The sequence below is a fragment of the Artemia sp. Qi Xiang Cuo genome, chromosome 17, assembly GCF_049724085.1.
Source record: "Artemia sp. Qi Xiang Cuo chromosome 17, ASM4972408v1, whole genome shotgun sequence".
NCBI lineage: Eukaryota > Metazoa > Arthropoda > Branchiopoda > Anostraca > Artemiidae > Artemia > Artemia sp. Qi Xiang Cuo.
This window is the reverse complement of record NC_142810.1, coordinates 16,011,031-16,032,609: the sequence shown is the minus strand read 5'-3', so window position 1 is coordinate 16,032,609 and position 21,579 is coordinate 16,011,031. Positions and strand designations below refer to the sequence as shown.

At 38.6% G+C, this 21,579-nt stretch overlaps 2 non-coding genes and 1 pseudogene across 2 annotated transcripts; all 3 read right to left on the bottom strand.

Annotated features, from left to right (window-relative positions):
- Window positions 1–17,837: 17,837 nt before the first annotated feature.
- Window positions 17,838–17,954, bottom strand: LOC148941950 (U5 spliceosomal RNA; annotated as a pseudogene).
- Window positions 17,955–18,718: 764 nt separating this feature from the next.
- LOC148941949 (U1 spliceosomal RNA) lies at window positions 18,719–18,882 on the bottom strand. The gene has a single exon (XR_016143218.1). It is a non-coding gene; the product is annotated as a U1 spliceosomal RNA (small nuclear RNA).
- Window positions 18,883–19,322: 440 nt separating this feature from the next.
- Window positions 19,323–19,514, bottom strand: LOC148941948 (U2 spliceosomal RNA). The gene has a single exon (XR_016143222.1). It is a non-coding gene; the product is annotated as a U2 spliceosomal RNA (small nuclear RNA).
- Window positions 19,515–21,579: the final 2,065 nt, after the last annotated feature.

Below are 21,579 nucleotides of genomic sequence, written 5' to 3'. Positions count from 1 at the left end.
TAAAGATGGCTTTACTTCGAACTTGTCTACAAACTAATCATGACATGTCCTTCTCAGAACCAAAGCGAGAGCCAATCATTAAACTGAACCATTGTGCAGAAGTGATACCAAATTAAACGAAAAAAAAAGAAAGCAACCATATTAAAACACTTTATTTTTATTCCGTAAAAAGTGTCCTTAATTGGTTTTCTTTTTCAGTACCAAAACTCCTATACTATTTTGTGTTTTCAGCAAAGCGCTAGTTTTCTCTAATCCTAGAAACATAGGAAAACATGATTATTTGGTTTATTTGTACTAATTTTACTGATATAGACTGTGAAGTTATAATTTTTGTTCGTTTTAAGTTTCAACTTCGCTCTTTAATTCCCTCACAAAAATTTTGTTTTGTAAGTTAATCTTTGTTCGTTTTTGATTAAAATTTTTAATGTAGAAACAACGCTACCATGATCTTTTTTAGCTATACGGAATAATGTATGTTCGTTATAAGTTTTAATGTCACTCTTTAGTTTCAGTTGAAAACTTATTTTTAATATAATTTCTAATTATCACCGACCTAGGAGAGATATAAGATATCTAAAAAATACTGCAAACAACCTTGACAGCTGCGAAAAACTTTCAGTCTGTAACATAATGTTCACTATCCATACTTTGCAAAACAATACATATTTTTCATGAACGTTTGTTTTTCGATTAGCAAAAAGCTGTTTTTACTCGTCCGACTACGCCTGAAAAAGCCATGATGAAGACAGGGCTTTATAAATCACCTACTGACTAGCAGAAACTAGAAGGCTACCGTACCTAGAGGGAGGGCTGCTAAGGCTCATTTAAAGCTTATATTTATACATAATTGCTTTTTATAAATTTGACTTGATAGCACATTCCCATAAAGTGCGCTTTCGGCTGTTTCCCCTATTTTTTTAAATAAAGAAAGTGCATTTTCCAATGAAATAACCAAACAATGATGTTATTCTAACCATAGGCTGGATTAATATACTAAGGGGGCAAAGACGTCCCTTCCCTTCAATAATCGTCGTTAGAACTAGCACACAGGCTCCATCGTAGAGTGAAGTTTGAAGGTCCAATTTAAAACTATTGATTATTCAAGCTTAATTTTTGGTAGATTTTCAGTTGAAAAGTTTTAGTTTTAGTTAATTTTTTTCGCAATAATTTTTTACTTTTAAGATGAGTAGGCGATATATGAAACTTACTAAGAGGGTCTGGGGGGAGTATACGTGATGGATTTTATAAGCCTCTAGTTAAGGGAATTGGACCATAATTATTGCAATGGTACCGTTCTAGGTTGCAGCTACCGTTGCAAAATGAATTATTGCAAATATTTCTTTTTGCAATAAACTTTTACTTTTAAGACAAACCGAAATAATGGTTAATAGTAATAATAATAATTTATTTATAACCCACGGCACAGACGTTGTGAAAAATAGTGGAGTAAAAAGAAAAAGGAAAGAAAAATAAACACACACAACACTTAAATTAAGATAAAGATATAAAAAGAAAACTTAGCAAAACAGATAAATAAGACCAAGACGAAGGGGTAGTATTTCAAAGGTCCTTCTCCACAGTTGTATATGTAAGTCCCAAATTTTTCCGCTTATATTAGGTACGTATACTTTTTGATAATACGGCAAGTACGAAATGACAACGGAAGATACAACAAAATTTGCAAGACTGATGATAGCCTTTTCTTCATTTAGATAGATCATTCTTCCTAAGCAAATTGTAAATCCCTGAAAGGTAGAAAATAGCATGGTGACAGAAAACAGAATACAGCGACACTAAAGCTTTGCGATTGTATTTCGACCGGTTTGCAACAATCTTGGGTTACCCACATCTAATCTTGATGCATGCGTGTAGTGATGGCCGATATTTAATATCGATATTGATATATCAATATATCAGAGCAAATATGGATATCGAATATCGAATCGAAAATATCGATATCGAAAACGATATATGAACAGATTTGACTGTTTTTGGCCTCTTCTGCTTCTGGTAAACGTCCTGCGAAAAATATCCAACATAGAAAATTGTTTGGGAAATGGGCGAGAAGAAGAACAATGATGTACTTAATCCATTGACTCATACATGCTGATACACAGCATACTTACCTGTATCCATAAGTTGGTATAGCCTGTTCTCAAACTCAAAATACGTTTAGTCAGGTGGACTTCCAAATGTTGCTGAGAACCTCCAAAAGGCCTTGGCTGTATTAATGCCTTCTAAGCTGATAGGCCTTGCTCATATAACAGAGGATTGGCTTTTTCTGCTGATTCCAATTATATAGGATTCATTCAGTTTAATGTTCCCATCAAAAGATACGAGCCTGAGAAAATTTGTGTGATTTTTGGGAAAGGGGAGAAACCCCTCAAAAAGTCAAAGAATCTTAAAGAAAAGTGTACCATCAGATTCAGCATATCATGGAACCCTACTGTAAAGATTTTAACCTCCCGTCAGCATAAATGTAGAATTTTGTATTTTTTGTCAGGATAAAAATCACGGATGCATGTTTATTTATTCCTCTTTCTTTCGCCAGCGTGATCACATCAATTCAAAGGCCCAAGAATGTTGGGAAAGTGCTCGTTCGAAAAAAATAACAGTTCTAGTTCCCTTTTAAAGTGACCCGAGATATTGGGGAGCCAATAGCCCCCCTCCCACGCTCTTTTTTCCCTGAAAACACCCGATCCAAATTTTGAGATATTCATTTTTTCACCATAGTTGAAAGATCGAAAAAATGTTCCTCCGGAGATAACCTGACTCCCCGCAACCTGAGGAAAGGGCTTTAAGTTATGAATTTCCCTATTGTTTACGTATAGTATTTTTTATTTGTAAGTAAACAGGCCTTTTTAGGGGAGGGGGTATTTTCTGTGGGGGGATTTCCCACAGGTAGAATTTCCCATGGGCAGGGAAGTTTCCGGGGCTGAACTAACAAGGGAGAATTTTACACCGGAGAATTTGTCATAACTTCTATACGAAATTCATCATAATGTTTCCTTGCCGATTCAATTTTTGATGTAGAGATGTTCCGAGGAAATTGTCATGATCCCCCCACGGTACCAGGGGGAAGGGCTATAAGTTATGAATTATGTCTGTTGTTTACATATAGTTTCTGTTATTTGGAAGTAAACAGACGTTTTTAGGGAGGGAAATTTTCCGCAAGGGGATTTTCCACGGGGAGCATTTTCCATGGGCTGGGAAGTTTCCGAAGATGAACTTATAAGGAGAAATATTACACGGGAGAATTTGCCAGAACTCTTATAATCAAATTCATTTTACTTTCTCTTTGCCGATTCAATTTAACATCTAAAGATGTTCCGGGGATATTATCCGGGGTAAATTTTCAGAGAGGTTAAAATTGCCTGGAAGATTTTTTTGTGGGAGGGAGGAAGTTCCCACGGGGAAAATTTTCCATGGGAAAGTTTTCAGTGGGAGTAATTCTTCGTGGTTGAATTTTCCGCAGGAGATATTCTCCATGTGGAAATTTTTCGCGGGAGAAATTCTTCATCAGAGGATTTTCCGTGGAAGAAACTTTCCATTCGGAGGATGGGATTTCAATGAAAAATTTCCTGTTGAAGGAGTTTTCCGGCGTGATTTGAAAAAGATCAAAAATTAAATGAAAGACAAGTCTTTTTTTTTCAAATGAAAATAGGCTTAAGAGAAATTTCGAGGCGAAATTGTCCACAAGAAAATATCTGGGTGGAATTTTCAGCAGGGACGGATTTGTAGTGATGATTTCCTGGCATTAAATGAAACAACCAAAATTAAATAAAAAAAAGTTTTTTCAACGGAAACTAGAGAGACATATTGAAACTTGAAACAAAAAGAAATCCTACCGTATGCGAGGGGAGTTACCCCCTCCTTTAAAGAGTTCCAATTATTTAAAAACAACTCCTGAAACACAATGGCTATTTAATAAGAATAAGAAGCTTGTTTTTAAAATACTTGAAAAAACGTATATGAAGTGCATCCCTCTCATAAACGGAATAATTTCTGTTTGTTTTAAGTTTTAATGCTGAACCTAATTTTCAGTTGAAAAAAACCTGTTTTCTTTTTTTTTTATTTAATCACTGAAAGGTATAACCACAGTTTATATAATTATCCAGTATGATCATTCCCTATCTCACCCATTATAAAAACCTGGACCGGGGTGCGAGTGCTCCAGAGAACGTTTTTGCAGATAGAAACATAAGCGGCATCATATCTTTTCACGGGTAGACAAGTCAGACGCGAAACAATTGGAAACAAGTGGAAACCCGCTATTACGAATAATGCACTTTGTAACCATTTCTCATTGATAGACGCAAACGCACTGATCCATAAGTGAAGAAAGAAGTGGGAGGGGTTTTTTGTTCGCACCGAGAACGAAGACCAGAAATGGTCTGCGATAAGCTTACTGGATAATTATATAAACTGTGGGTAGAACAAATGCTCAGGGAAAAAACACTGACATTTTGCTGAGTTTGAATAGCCAAAAGTAGTAAGTAGGTCATCTTTCTTTACCCTGAGCCCGAGTAATTTCAAGTCTAGATTTCTATGATATTCACTCTTGTAATCGAAGTTTGTTTTTATTGCTTGATTTTCTATTATTCAAAGTTTAAAAAAATTGTGCAAAATACAGTGGCGCCAATTCACGAAAATGTGGGGGGGGGGCAAGGATTTTTTTCGATTTTTTTTAAATTAAGATGCAAAAAAAAGGAAAAACATTTAGAAAACATACCTAAAACAGGGGGTAGCGGCGAGGTTGCTGCTTGGCAAAATCGTCAACTAATCTATCCAACTCCAGTTTCTTTACCTCCTCTTTTTCAACGGCCATTATCATGAGATCACTGAGTCTGTCGTTTCCCATCGTCAATCGCAGATAGTCTTTCACATGCCCTAATGCCGAGAAGAATCGTTCATTACTGGCAGTGGTCACAGGCAAAGTAGCAACTAGATTCATCAGTTTTAACACCGCAGAATAGGCAACTGGGAGGTCGAATAAGATTTCAATAGCTCGAAGAAGATTTATTTTTGAAATATCACTTTTTAACAGATGCAGCTGTGCAAGAGAAAGCTGGGATGCTATGGCATGGTCATCGACACCGAGAATCTCTTGATAATGACACATAACTCTTTCCACTTTCGAAAGTTCGTGAAAATTGGAACTTGAGGGGTCAAAGGTAGATAAAGCGTCAAGCAGAGGTATATTTTGCATGAAACGTTGGTCTATCTCATTTGGGAAGCGGTCTATTGCCTCGAAGCACAGAAGTTTACCGGAGTCTGATTTAACTGGCTGACTTATAATGCGTTTACCGGTTGTTGAGTTTAAAAGAAAGTCTTTGAGACAAATTGAAATTGCTTGACTTCTCTTGCTTAGAGCACTGGTCTTAGATTGTGGAGATTTTGATTCCTGGATATCGTGTAAAGCAAAAAATTGATTTGTTTTTGCTTAAGTTGTTCTATTTGTTGTCATTTCTCAACTTTTGGAGTGTCTCGTATGTCCTAGAAATCAGTGCAAGTGCCTTATATATCAACAAACTTTCAGATTGAAGTGGCTCTGATAAACAATTTACAATGACTAATAATTTTTCCATTATGTGCAAAGTTGAGACAAAAGAGGCAGAGTTGATTTTGTCCAGTAGTCCTTTTGCTTCACACCCTGCCTCGCTGTTGGACCTATCAGAGACTGTGGCAAGCACAGCAACAATACAATCAAATCTGGCCTTCACCTTCAAAATAGAGCGGACTGCGTAAAACCAGCGAGTCTGGACGGTCCTCTCTAGCTCCAAAACTTGCTCTAGCTCCAACTCCAAGACGGTTCTCTCTTGCCCGCCAATACGCTGGGATTCCACAAATAGCTTGTGACGAGTATTGCTGCATGATATAAATGCGTCAAGTCTTTGCACCACAGAGAAAAATTCAGAAAGTTTGCCAATATTTTTTAGGCAGTCAGTCATAACCAAGTTTAATCTGTGGGCGTGACAGTGTACATAAACTGCATGAGGCACCTTCTCCCTAAACTTTGCTTGAACTCCATTAAATTCCCCACTCATAACGGATGCGCCATCATAACATTGGGCAATACACAGCATCGAATCTACACCAAGCTTTTCTAAAGTTTCACAAATCAAGGTGGATAAGCTCTTGGCATCTAATTTGTGCATGTGATAGCAGCCAATTGGTCGCTCCACTACTTTTCCATTTGATATGTACCTGAGTAGGATCGCTTATTGTTCTTTTCTATAAACGTCTTTTGTCTCGTTGACAAGAATAGCAAAGTAATTAGCTGATTTTACTTCTGAAATAATATCTTGGCGCAAGGCATTTCCTATCAGTGTAACTGCGTCATTTTGGTACTGATGACTGCAATAGTGACCATATCGGCGCTGTAACGTGGCCTTCAGCTTTTCGTTACCTTTAGACATTTCCTCCATCAATTCAACCAAATTGCCCCGGTTTGCAGATGTTTCTGATTCGTCATGACCCCTCAAAGCAAGACCCTGGCGGCCAAGAAAGCAAATAGCGCAAATAATGTACTTCACATGATCTCTATTTTCCTGAACCTTTTGAGATCTGGATTGAATTAAGGCATTCGCTACAGATTTCGAAGTATCAGTACTCATTATCTTAAATTCCGTCCATGCTGACATACAATGCCTATGTCTTTCAGAACCATCATGTTGCTTTAATAGAGCAGAACTGTCTTTCCTCTTGCAAAATCCTGACTCAATAAAAGCCCTTTTTTCAGCAGTTTTTCCAGCTCTTAGAGTCCCCATAGAAAAATGGCGGCAAGCAAAACAAAACACGGAATTCAAATTTTTTGAGTATTCAATCCATTCATAAGTCTTATAGTAATGTGCACTGAATTTCCTTCCGTTAGAAGTGGAAGCCGGATATCTATCAAGAATAGCTTGAGCTGGTTTGTCGTGACGAGTCCTAGAGATATCTGAGAGTTTCTTGACTGCTACTGGAACCTGCAAGGGGTTCAGCGATGCAGACCGAATTTTCATGTTTATCTGAGCCATTTATTGTTCCGCTTGTTTCCAATATTCTGTCTCAGGTGGGGGAATTTATCGCAACTAACTCGAGACTTTGGGCGCTGACACTATTGCCAGTTTCTTGCACTAAAGTTTCTTCATTTTACTTCTGTATTTTCACCGAAAATAAATCCAAAGTGTGTTGTCGCTTTTTACTCATATATTTAAACTATTATTATACATTGACGTAACATAGACACGGGACGAGAAGAACAGAATAAACAGGTAGAAACTCACGTAGAAAATCACTCCCATGCTCCACAGTGGAACTACCCCACTCAGAAACCCCATACACCAATCACTTACATTTCCTGTTCACGACATTCCCATACACTCCACTGGGACTAATCATCCCAAAAACTATTCAACAACGTCAAAAATCTGCTGACCAAAACCCCCTTGAAACCCTAGAACACATTTCCTTTCCCAGCTACTAAAAAAGGCAATATACAAAACTCATAGTTTACAACGAATTCTTCACAAGAACAATAACAAAACAGGTACTGACCACATGAAGCTTAGTTTTGAATGAACCCTACTCAGAAATAAAATAGTGTTGACGCGCTCGCTCTTAGACTTTTCAAAACAAGATTATATAATTAGGACACCAGTTTGTTGGTTGTATTTATTGGACCAGTTGCTGGTTTAATATAGCACATAGCTAAAATAGAAAATAGCTGTGAAATATAAATAAGAAGGTAATTTTCAAAGTCTAAGGGGGGACCATGGCCCTGCCCCCCTAATTGGCGCCCCTGGCAAAATACACTTTTATTATAATTGTTGGTACTTTTCTACCAGCCAGTACACGCTCGAGAATTTGGATCTACAGGTACGGGGTAGAAACAACCGCTATGCTTGGGAAATAGATAGGATATATATATAATTTGGGCTGTATATTTGCACACTAGGGGGATGGTGGGGTGGGGGTCAAGTATAGCGGGGCTGCATGCAATAAGTAACCTAACCTAAATAAACCAAAATACCAACTAAATATTTATTAAAACATAGCTACAATTTAGTTTTCCACTGATTCGAAGCTAATTGTCTCCGTGTACAAACAGCAATAAACCGGTTGTTGTATGATTTTATAGATTCAGATTCTCGAGTGTGTAGTGGCTAACAGATAAGTGCCCAATTTTTTTTAACTTTGGCAAAGCCAAGAGTTAATCTGAATAAAAACTGATCAGAAATATCAAAATCGATATATCGATTATTGAATATCGAAAGTAAAAATATCGATATTTCGATATATCGTTTGATCAAATTATCGCCTAACACTAATAGTGTTGGTCGATATTCAATATCGATATTGATATATCAATATATCAGAGCAAATATCGATATCGAATATCGAAACGAAAATATCGATATCGAAAACGATATATGAACATATTTGACTATTTTCGGCCTTTTCTGCTACTGGTAAACGTCCTGCGGAAAAGATTCAACATAGAAAATTGTTTGGGAAATGGGCGAGAAGAAGAACAATGATGTATTTAATCCATTGACTCATACATGCTGATACACAGCATACTTACCTGTATCCATAAGTTGGTATAGCCTGTTCTCAAACTAAAAATATGTTTAGTCAGGAGGACTTCCAAATGTTGCTGAGAACCTCCAAAAGACCTTGGCTGTATTAATGCCTTCTAAGCTGATAGGCCTTGCTCATATAAAAGAGAATTGGCTTTTTATGCTGAATCCAAATATATAGGATTCATTCAGTTTAATGTTCCCATCAAAACATACGAGCCTGAGAAAATTTGTGTGAATTTTAGGAAAGGGGAGAAACCCCCCAAGAAGTCAAAGAATCTTAAAGAAAAGCGTACTATCAGATTCAGCATATCATCGAACCCTACTGTAAAGATTTTAACCTCCCGTCAGCATAAATGTAGAATTTTGTATTTTTTGTCAGAATAAAAGCTCGGATGCATGTTTATTTATTCCTCTTTCTTTCGCCAGCGTGATCGCATCAATTCAAAGGCCCAAGAATGTTGGGAAAGTGCTCGTTCGAAAAAAAATAACAGTTCTAGTTCCCTTTTAAAGTGACCCGAGATATTGGGGAGCCAATAGCCCCCTCCCACGCTCTTTTTTCCCTGAAAACACCCGATCCAAATTTTGAGATATTCATTTTTTCACTATAGTTGAAAGATCGAAAAAATGTTCCTCCGGAGATAACCTGACTCCCCGCAACCTGAGGCTGATTTAGTTAGGGGTTTTCCCTAACTAAACGCTCCATGTTAATGGGCAGCCTCAACCTTATGAGGTGGGTGGAGCCCACCCCAGGGACTTTCAGTATCTAAGCAAGTCTTAGCTCTAATTAGATCCCAGGCCTAGGGTCGGTTGGGCCTGCAACCCTCCACCCGAAAATTTTACCGCAACGAAAAACGATGATACTGCCTCGGATGACCTACCCCCCCCCTTTACCTTCCACGACCCCAGCATGTCCCTGGCCCGATTTTAGACCATCGAATGAACCTTATTGACGAGAGTGGAATACGACTCGCCACCTGGAACGTACTCACACTCAACTTTCCTGGAGCTAAATCAATGCTTACCTATGAGCAAAAAAGCTTCAATATAGCTGTGGCTGGCCTTACGGAAACCCGCCTTATCGGAAGAGAGTCCGAGGATATTGGTGAAGGATATCACCTGATCTGGTCTGGTGACCCAAAAAGTAAGACAAATGGTGTAGGCCTCGCGCTGAACGCCAGAGCCAAGAGAAACCGTCTTTACTATAAACAAATTTCAGATAGAATACTAATGGCTCAGCTCAAGCACAAGCATGGAAAGTGGAAAATTATTGTGTGCTATGCCTCCACCAATCCGAGTCCTGCGGAAGTGAAGGATCGGCTCTATGCAGAGCTCTCAGCTACCCTGTCAAGAGTACCACCCCACGACATCGTCACTCTTCTGGGAGACCTTAACGCGACGGTAAATGACAGGGAGGGTGTGTGGAGAAGTGTTCTCGGCCCTGTGACTCCAGATTCACTGAATGACAACGGACAAAGACTCCTCCAGCTCTGCGATATGCATAATCTGGTTATTTCAAACACGCTCTTTCATAGACGAGATATACACAAATACACTTGGTATAGTAACGACAGCCAGACAAAGAAGATGATCGATTATGTCATGATCTCGGGTCGCTGGTGCTCGTCGATAACAAATTGTCGGACCTACAGGTCGACCGAGCTTGGAAAAAAAGACCATAGGATAGTATTTGCCACATACAGGTTGTGCCTGAGAGCACAAGAACAAGAAAGACGCCCTCCCAATCTTCATCTGATTTGTCTGGCTACGTTTCAGATGTAACAGAAGTATAATCTCGATATCTCTAATCGGTTTAGCCGCCTCCAAGTTCTGGACGACCCTGAAGTAGCCTGGAAGTCTTTCAAAGATAACATACTCGATTCTGCTGGCAGTACCATTGGCCGCAGCAGACACAAGAATAAACCCTGGATATCTCACGAGACTCTGTCTGTAATCGAGCTTCGCCGGAAGGCCCGTTTAGCAAAGAATATGCCAGAGTACAGACGACTCAATGGCCTGCGCAATAGTCTACTGCACAGTGACAGAAAGACCTTCGTCGACAAGAAAGCTTCAATATAGCTGTGGCTGGCCTTACGGAAACCCACCTTGTCGGAAGAGAGTCCGAGGATATTGGTGAAGGATATCACCTGATATGGTCTGGTGACCCAAAAAGAAAGACAAATGGTGTAGGCCTCGCGCTGAACGCTAAAGCCAAGAGATGCCTTCTCTGCTATAAACAAATTTCAGATAGAATACTAATGGCTCAGCTCCAGCACAAGCATGGAAAGTTGACAATTATTGTATGCTATGCTCCCACCAATCCTAGTTCTGCGGAAGTGAAGGATCAGTTCTATGCGGAGCTCTCAGCAACCCTGTCAAGAGTCCCACCCCACGACATCGTCTTTCTTCTGGGAGACCTCAACGCGACGGTAAATGACAGGGAGGGTGTGTGGAGAAGTGTTCTCGGCCCTGTGACTCCAGATTCACTGAATGACACCGGACAACGACTCCTCCAGCTCTGCAATATGCATAATCTGGTTATTTCAAACACGCTCTTTCAGAGACAAGATATACACAAAATACACATTGTATAGTAACGACGGCCAGACAAAGAAGATGATCGATTATGTCATGATCTCGGGTCGCTGGTGCTCGTCGATAACAAATTGCCGGACTTATAGGTCGGCCGAGCTTGGAAACACAGACCATAGGATGGTATTCGCCACACTCAGGCTATACCTGAGAGCACACGTACAAGAAAGACGGCCTCCCAAGCTTCATCTGATCTGTCTGGCTACGTTTGAAACGTAACAGACCCATGCTCTTGACCTATCCCACCAGTGGAGTTACCTCCACGCACTAAGCAATCTTGAAGAAGTTTGAAACTCGTTCAAGGATAGTGTACTCAATTATGATGGCAGTATCATTGGCCGCACCAGATACAAGAATAAACCCCGGATATCCCAGGAGACTCTGTCTGTAATCGAGCTGCACCGGAAGGCCCGTTTAGCAAAGAATATGCCAGAGTACAGACGACTCAATGGCCTGCGCAATAGCCTACTGCACAGTGACAGGAAGACCTTCGTCTACAAGAAAGCCAGCGATCTTGAAGATACCTTGAGAAAAAGAGGCACAGGTTTTTTCTAACCACCCCTCCTCCAGCTGCCGGAATGGAGGACCTCCGCCATGAGCCATGTTTTTTCTGCTGGCGGAAGTATGCTGGATGACGATACATGGCAACTCTCTGACTGGAGCAGTCACTTCTCAACGCTTCTGCATGCCGATGCAGTTGCTCATCTCGTCCCTGATCTGATTCAAGCAGCAATGACCACACCCGAGGCTACTTCCTACCTCGTATCGTACCACCTTTGAGATCCGAAATGCTGTAAAACGGTTAAATAGTAATCGAGCCCCCGGCGTCTGTGGTATTTCTGCAGAACTCCTCAAGTACGGGGGTGCAGCGATGATTCTGTGGCTCCAGATAATCTTCTCAGCTGTGTGGACGACGGAAAGCATACCGAATGACTGGCATGCTGGCATCGTATTGCCGTTCTGGAAACGTGAGGGAAGCCGTCAAATCTGCTCCAACTATCGTGGGATCACGCTTCTCTCCGTTCCTGGTAAACTCTTCGCCATGTCACTCCTGGACAGGTGTTCCACCTTTTTGCGTAGAAAGAGAAGAGTCCAGCAAGCCGGGATTCATGCCCGGCAGGTCGAAGACGGAGCAAATGTTTACTATGCGCCAGTTCATGAAGAACACGTAGGAATTCCACCCAAACCGTGTATATCGCGTTAGTGGACTTTAAGGCTGCTTGCGATTCTGTTGATCGCCATCCACTTTGGCTAATACTAAGAGCTGCGGGTTTACTCAAGAAATATTGATCATTCTATGACAATCTGTTTGAGGATAAGGAAAGCTGCGTGCAAGTAAATGGAAGACGCAGTCCCACATTCCCGGTGAAGACTGGCGTCCGGCAAGGTTGCACCGCCGTTCCCGAGCTTTTCAAATGCGTCATAGACCATATTATGCCAGCACGATGAATCGCCTTCAATTCGGACTTCAGTTCGGAGACCGGGTACTCTCTGATACTGACTTTGCCGACGACATAGCGCTAGTTGCGAGGACCGTCGATAAGATGACCAAAGCTCTCCAGTTCCTTTCGGAAGAAGCCTCGAAAGTTGGACTGAAGATCAACTGGAAGAAAACCAAAGTTATGCTCCTTGAGCCCCCAACGTCCCGTTCTACCGTAAAGGAAGTAAACATCGGAAGCAACTGAGAAGATGTGGTTGAAGACTTCACTTACCTGGGATCTATTCTGTCGAAGGATGGCTTGATCACAAAAGAGCTTACATCTCGAATAGCCAAAGCTTCAGCACTTGTTGGGAGGCTTAGCAGCATCTGGCGGAAGCCAAACATAAGCCGCTTTACCAAAATGCGCATCTACAATGCGTCAGTCAGCCCCATCCTGCTGTATGGAGCGGAGACATGGCCAGCTGCCAAATCTATCCTCAGCGCCGTCGATGTCGCTCAGACGAAACATCTACGAAGAATCGAAAGACTTCACTGGACTGACTTCGTTAGCAACCAGACCCTCCAGTCACATACGGCGCAAACTCCTTTCTCGACGCAGCTCGCCCAGCGTACTGTTCGGTGGTACGGCAACCTCCTTCGCAAGTCACGCGACGCCCCAGAACGGGTTGCATTTGACTTTGGCACCACCCTAGACGGATGGAAGCGATCCGGAGGACGCCCACCCACTAGGTGGAAAGACAAAGCCAATGAGTTCCTCACCCAAGCCCACATCCCGGTGGAAGAAGCTGCGATCCTGGCAAGCGATAGGTCAACCTGGAGGCGCCTAGTCTCATCGTTCTCTACGCCGAACCCTCGGCAGGAGCCTTAAGACAGAGGCCGCAACCAGAGGAAAGGGCTTTAAGTTATGAATTTCTCTATTGTTTAAGTATAGTATTTTTCATTTGTAAGTAAACAGGCCTTTTTAGGGGAGGGTGAATTTTAGGGGGGGGGCTTTTCCACAGGTAGAATTTCCCATGGGCAGGGAAGTTTCCGGGGCTGAACTAACAAGGGAGAATTTTACACCGGAGAATTTGTCATAACTTCTATACGAAATTCATCATAGTGTTTCCTTGCCGATTAAATTTTTGATGTAGAGATGTTCCGAGGAAATTGTCATGATCCCCCCATGGTACCCAGGGGAAGGGCTATAAGTTATGAATTATGTCTGTTGTTTACATATAGTTTCTGTTATTTGGAAGTAAAGAGACGTTTTTAGGGAGGGAAATTTTCCGCAAGGGGATTTTCCACGGGGAGAATTTTCCATGGGCTGGGAAGTTTCCGAAGATGAACTTATAAGGAGAAATATTACACGGGAGAATTTGCCAGAACTCTTATAATCAAATTTATTTTACTTTCTCTTGGCCGATTCAATTTAACATCTAAAGATGTTCCGGGGATATTGTCCGGGGTAAATTTTCAGAGAGGTTAAAATTGCCTGGAACATTTTTTTTTGGTAGGGAGGGAGTTCTCAAGGGGAAAATTTTCCATGGGAAAGTTTTCAGTGGGAGTAATTCTTCGTGGTGGAATTTTCCGCAGGAGATATTCTCCATGTGGAAATTTTTCGTGGGAGAAATTCTTCATCAGAGGATTTTCCGTGGAAGAAACTTTCCATTCGGAGGATGGGATTTCAATGAAAAATTTCTTGTTGAAGGAGTTTTCCGTCGTGATTTGAAAAAGATCAAAAATTAAACGAAAGACAAGTCTTTTTTTTCAAATGAAAATAGGCTTAAGAGAAATTTCGAGGCGAAATTGTCCACAAGAAAATATCTGGGTGGAATTTTCAGCAGGGACGGATTTGTAGTGATGATTTCCTGGCATTAAATGAAACAACCAAAATTAAATAAAAAAAAGTTTTTTCAACGGAAACTAGGGAGACATATTGAAACTTGAGACAAAAAGAAATGCTTCCGTATGTTAGGGGAGTTATCCCATCCTTTGAAAAGCTACAATTATCTAAAAACAACTCCTGAAACCCAAGGGCTACTTAATTATAATAAGAAACTTGTTTTTAAAATACTTGAAAAAACGTATATGAAGGGCATCCTTCTCATATACAGAACAATTTCTATTTGTTTTAAGTTGTAATGCTGAACTTTACCTTCAGTTGAAAAAACCTGTTTTCTTTTTTTTTATTATATCCCTGAAAGGTAGAACCACAGTTTATATAATTATCCAGTATGATCATTCCCTTTCTCACCCATTATAAAAACCCGGACCGGGGTGCGAGTGCTCCGGAGAACGTTTTTGCATATAGAAACATAAGCGGCATCAGATCTTTTCACGGGTAGACAAGTCAGAAGCGAAATAATCGGAAACAAGTGGAAACCCGCTATTACGAATAATACATTTTGTAACCATGTCTCATTGATAGACGCAAACACACTGATCCACAAATGAAGAAAGAAGTGGGAGGCGCTTTTTGTTCGCACCGAGAACGAAGACCAGAAATGATATGCGATAAGCTTACTGGATAATTATATAAACTGTGGGTAGAACAAATGCTCAGGGAAAAAACATTGACATGTTGCTGAGTTTGAATAGCCAAAAGTAGTAAGTAGGTCATCTTTCTTTACCCTGAGCCCGAGTAATTTCAAGACTAGATTTCTATGATATTCACTCTTGTAATCGAAGTTTGTTTTTATTGCTTGATTTTCTATTATTCAAAGTTTAAAAAAATTGTGCAAAATACACTTTTATTATAATTGTTCGTACTTTTCTATCAGCCAGTACACACTCGAGAATTTGGAGCTACAGGTACGGGGTAGAAACAACCGCTATGCTTGGGAAATAGATAGGATATATATATAATTTGGGCTGTATATTTGTACACTAGGGGGATGGTGGGGTGGGGGTTAAGTATAGCGGGGCTGCATGAAATAAGTAACCTAACCTAAATAAACCAAAATACCAACTAAATATTTATTAAAACATAGCTACAATGTAGTTTTCCACTGATTCGAAGCTAATTGTCTCCGTGTACAAACAGCAATAAACCGGTTGTTGTATGATTTTATAGATTCAGATTCTCGAGTGTGTAGTGGCTAACAGATAAGTACCCAATTTTTTTTTAACTTTGGCAAAGCCAAGAATTAATCTGAATAAAAACTGATCAGAAATATCGAAATCGATATATCGATTATCGAATATTGAAAGTAAAAATATCGATATTTCGATATATCGTTTGATCAAATTATCGCCCAACACTCAATGTATACTGAACACATAATTTAAATATAGAATAAATTCCAGTATGATTCCATATTTTTAGTAGAATTTGATTGAAAACTTACTAAAGAACACTAAGATTATAACCGTCTAAAATCAATAGTCAATGAGAGAAAGGTTCTATAAGTTTTTCTTAAGCTAGAAAGACTTAGTAGAAACAAAGTAGTACGAGGGAAGCCGCATTCCAAGATTGTAGTATCTTTTGATTTTTCTAGTGCAGAAGATCAATTTATTATTGATTAATATCATTTATGGACTTGTGCTAGTTTTGTTCAGTTTTCTTGAGCTATGGTTTGCTCTTTAACTTTTAGCCTAAATAAATTACAGGGTACTGGTGCATTGTGCGGGCATTGCTATATACAAAATGAAATAAACCAGCCTCATAACCCGTCAAACTGCTATTTCATTAGCAGACAACGGGTGATTTGCTAGATAAATTGATGCCAAAGCGTGAATTCTCAATATTTAAACGATTGTTTTTTGGGGGGTTTAGGAGGGAGAAAGGTACCTAGGTTAGGTTACGTATTTAATGTATGCTGTGCTTTACCCCCCACCCTCCCTAATGTGCAAATATACCGCCCAAATTTGTTTATAAACTATTATATATTAATTCAATTTTATTTAATTTCATTTATACCATGTCATTTTAGAAAAACCTCCTAAACTGGAATGGAAATACTGTTACTAGACAAAGGAGGAATGAAGATTGTAGTATCTTTTGATTTTTCAAGTGCAGAAGATCAATGTCTTATGGAGTAATATTCTGTATGGACTTGTGCTAGTTTTGTTCAGATTTCTTGAGCCATGCTTTGCCCTTTACTTACTACAAACTTAATAAAGAACCCTCAGCTTTGAACCGTAGAAAAGCAATAGAAAATGAAACAAAGGTCCTATAAGATGGACTCGAGCTTGAAAGACTTAGTAGAAACAAAGTAGTAAGAGGGAAGCCGCATTCCAAGATTGTAGTATCTTTTGATTTTTCAAGTGCAGAAGATCAATGTCTTATTGAGTAATATTCTGTATGGACTTGTGCTAGTTTTGTTCAGATTTCTTGAGCCATGCTTTACCCTTTACTTTTTAGCCTAAATAAATTACGGGGTACTGGTGCATTATGCAGGCATTTCTATATACTATATCAAATAAACCAGTCACAAAACCCGTCAAACTGCTATTTCATGAGCAGACAACGGGCGATTTGCAAGATAAATTGAGGCCAAAGTGTGAATTCTCAATATTTAAACGATTGTTTTTCGGGGAGTTTAAGAGGGAGAAAGGTACCTAGGTTAGGTTACGTATTTAATGTATGCTATGCTTTACCCCCCCCCCTCCCGAATTTGCAAATATATATCCCAAATTTGTTTATAAAATATTATATATTAATAAAAATTTATTTCATTTAATTTATCACATTTAATTTTAGAAAAAACTCCTAAACTGGAATGGAAATACTGTTACTAGACAAAGGAGGAATGAAGGTCCAAAGAGAATGGGGACTCAAGAGCGCCTAGGACTTGGTTCGTTATTGCACCGAGCCAAGAGTGCCTTGGAGCATTCCTTACCCGATTAAAATTAGCTTCCCCAGGTTTAATCTGTAAAAGATGACAAAAAATACTTAACACAAAAAATCTGTATGCATCTAGGCGACTAACAACACTAATCATGTCTACTTTACTATAAACATGGCTTATTTAAAAACACCTGGAAAGTGTGCCCCATTTCACAATTACCGTCCCTTTTTGCTATATGCCCATAATTTCACAATTTGTTTTTCATTTTTAAAAAGATTGACTTTTAGTTCATATATGACTTCAGTTGTCCTCCAGTCTCCAGTGTTATTTGACTGACCACTAATCAAGACCGTTTCCTCAAGTAGTAGTCCTGTTGACTTCTCATGTCGTTTAAGTCTCGTCAATCACTGAGTGATCGGGCTTCTCAGATAAGTTATCTTGGAATATTAGAACCTGCAGCAAGAGTATAGGCTAGTCTGCCTTTCGGCATTCAAAAATTTGTTAAGACTCATCAAGTGCCCTTACCTACGGTAATCTTTAGTAAAAGGTAAAAGGTTTACTCGATATGAGGAGAGGCCAGAGCTGTTAAAATAGCTAGACATGACTCGAGGATATAAAAATAAATTCTGGTAAATACTTATCGTTTTTTTTTAACAAGGTTAGAAAGTAATAAAAAATTCAATGTTAAATCAAGTAAATATGGGCAAAAAAATCATATGATGAGAAAACATATTCAATGAGCAGCAATTCATGGGCAACTTTAATGACATGGTACAAAAACTACATCAACAGAAAATAAAATAAATATTCAGTAATCAGGCTCAAAAATAATTGTAATGTAACTGAGTGTTCGATCAATCGCTGTCGCCAGAGTCCCCCCCCCCCTATTTAAATATTCCAAGAAGCTTGGCGGTTGTTTATTAATTTTTATTTTGTTTTGTTGCCAACGCTATGGACTTGATGAATTGTGGGGGGACCAAGAGCATTTCAATTTTTTAACACTAACCTTTTTGACTTAATCTAAATTTAAGCAATTTGATTCGATTCCTAGTTCAATTTAAAAATCAGTATTTAATAATTACAGAGTATTTTCGAAAACAAAATGCATCAAGAATCTATAGAGTATACGCTCAACTGTCTCGTATGCTTGGGATTTTTGACACAATTCTTCCGTAATATTTCAAACATGTAAGTTTATCAAGAAATTCATTTTTTCAAAAGGGCCCAATGCTCAATTATACAGGTCCCATTATGGTCTTAACAAAAACAAATTTCGTATTTTTTCTTACAAGTAATAAATACATAACATATAAAAGATGCCCATGGGACAGAACTTTACAGAGTGTGTAAAGGGGTCCGCGCGAACGCAGTCCCCCACTACCAAAAATTACGCTGTTGAGTTACCCCAATTTGGGGTAATCACAGGGGTCAGCCAATCCTAAGTGCAATGGAAAGGCCTCACCCTCGGAGCGCCACCTTCTTGATCAAGGCAGCTCCCCAGCCAGGTAAGTATGTTTCAATAGAAATCTTTAGAGAACCCAGTGGCCGTTCTTCTCGTTAACAACCAAAGGGGGCTTTAGTCATTACTACTACTACTAACAACTCACCACAGAACCAAGTCCTCTGAGGCCAAAAACAATCACTTCAGTAATTCTGTTCGAATCGTGATTCAAATTAAATTTCAGCATTTAATAATTGAATGCTATTTTCAAAAAAGATTCACGGGTACTCTAATCCAAGTTTGGAATTTTTATTTAATTATGGCGTAAAGTTATGGGCTTCTTAAAAATTAAATTTTTTAATTTATTAAAATTTTATCGGATCAAAAAAAAAAATATATATATATATATTCAACATATTAAACGGCTATGTATATACAGATATGGTCTTTATAATATATAAGCAAGCGCATAAGACGTCAGTTTTTTAGGTTCGTGAGCTTTGATTTCCCCTTGAGAGTGCGCCGATGCCGGGGGTACTGCAATACCGGGCCAACGCGTAAAGAGAGCGGAGCAAGCCCCAACATCCCTCCGGTTTCCAAAAATCAGTTTAATATTCTAGGCCCCATATAGGGACCGTATCAGATATTAAGCTGATAAGAACAGACACTGCTCTTTGATCTTAGCCAAAAGGCCGAGAAGCGGTAATTAAAAAAGGTTTGTCAAAGAATATATAAGAATACGAGTAAGAAACTTTATCACAAATTTAATTTCGGTTGCAATATTCTAATAACATTCAATGAACTTATCACTTTGTCTTTAGATTTTTATAAACAGTATAAAACATTTCCCATAATATCAAAGTTTATCTCAAAATTTTAACGGTAAACGAAAAATTTTCCAATCAAGACTTGGACAAAATTGTCATTCAATATGACGAAGTCAGAAAAAGATTTAGGCTACAAAAAGAACAAAACTGACCTGTTTATCTGGATTCTTGAATTATGCAGGCTTAGTTTAGGTTTGAAAGGAGCTTTTGCAAACATTAAAGTTAAGCTGAGGGAGGGGGGGACAAACTGAGGTCTGAGTGGGGGTCAAGCTTTGGTCTGGATGGGGCAGTCCTCCCTTGCCCCATAGCAAATTGTGCCCCTGGAGCACCTCCTTCCTAACCAAGGCAGCTCAAAAGCCAATTAAGTGTGATTTGATAAATTAAAATGTTGTGAAACATTTTCACATTGACAAATCAAGATTCTACATTTTTTTTACATTATAAAAATGTGCTTTCTTTCTTATAAAAACGTCCTAATCGGCTGAGACCACATTTAGATTTTTGAAAATAAATCATAATAGATTCATACGATTTGTTTTTTAACAGGATTTGAAACTAATCAAGAAAAAAATTACTATTTACCAGCAATTTTGGAAAATTTTCGAAAAGTGTGAAACGAAAAACATATTGTTTGTTTTAATGACTCATTATATCAAAAATTTATAAATAGCAGAAAACTCTAAATTACAGAAAACAAGCACTTTTTCCAATAAAATACAACTAAACGATATTTTATATATCAGGGTCAACGTGTACAGATCCTGTAGGACCCCCCCCCCCCACACACACAAAAAAGAAAATTAAACAATTTGAAAATAGTGTATTTTGATTTAGTTCAATTTCCCATTGAACATGTCGTGACAATTTCAACGTAGTACCCTTAGCCGTTCTTGAGGTATCGCCCTTTGTACAAAACTGAAAGCATAAAGTGTATCTTGTTTAGTTAAAAATCCCCCCTCCCTCTCCACCCCCAAAAAACCCCTGATGTTCGATATTAACTTCTAATTTTAATTTAAAATTTTTATATTAGAATTTTGTTTAACGTTATATGTTGGCAAAGCCACGAACATCCTGACGTAGAAAAAATTTCTTCAAAAAACATAAGATTGCATCGATTTGTAACATCAGCAACAAATTTTATTTTCATGGATTTTATCTTTGTTGTAACAAAAAAAAAAAAAACAATTTCTGACAGTTTTTATTTCACATATTCCTTTTCATTGGTTAAGAAAAGAATATTTTAGATCTTTTCCGTTTCTCTCTATAAGAATTCAAATTTTGGATTTCTATTAATATGTTTGACAAATTTTGCAACAAATTTTGGTACTCTTGCATTATACAGGCCTCTCTGGTTAACTACTATAGAGTAGGCAATTATAAAACCCGTTTTCGACATTTTTACCGATATATACTAGGCAATGATCGCGTGGTTGTCATTGCGCATCCGATATTACGTAGACTGTGTTTTTTTGGGGTTTAGGGGGGGGAAGGTACCACAGTTAGGGGACTTATCTAGTATATGCTACGATTTCAACAACCCCAAACCAAACACCCCACCCCCAAAAGTTACCATAAAAAGAAACCATATTTTTCTAAACAAAAAAAAAATTAGCAAATTTTATTTTATTTAATTATAATTAAACAAAATATACTTTTTATAAATGCCCGCAAAATGTAAGAGTACCCCATTTTTTAACAAAAGTTGTACTATAATGCTTTCGATTGATGGGTAGGGGGAGAAATATTCAAACATAAATAAGTTGAAAATCTGCATAATCTTTTGGTTTCTATACTGTTGACAAGAGTTCTTCTTCTTTCATGTTACAACCTTGACAATAAACACATAGTGAGCAACTATTATATACCACATACCCGGGAATTTTCATCTTAAAGTCCTTAACTGGTCCATAAATATAACGTATACACACTTTGTCCAACCAGG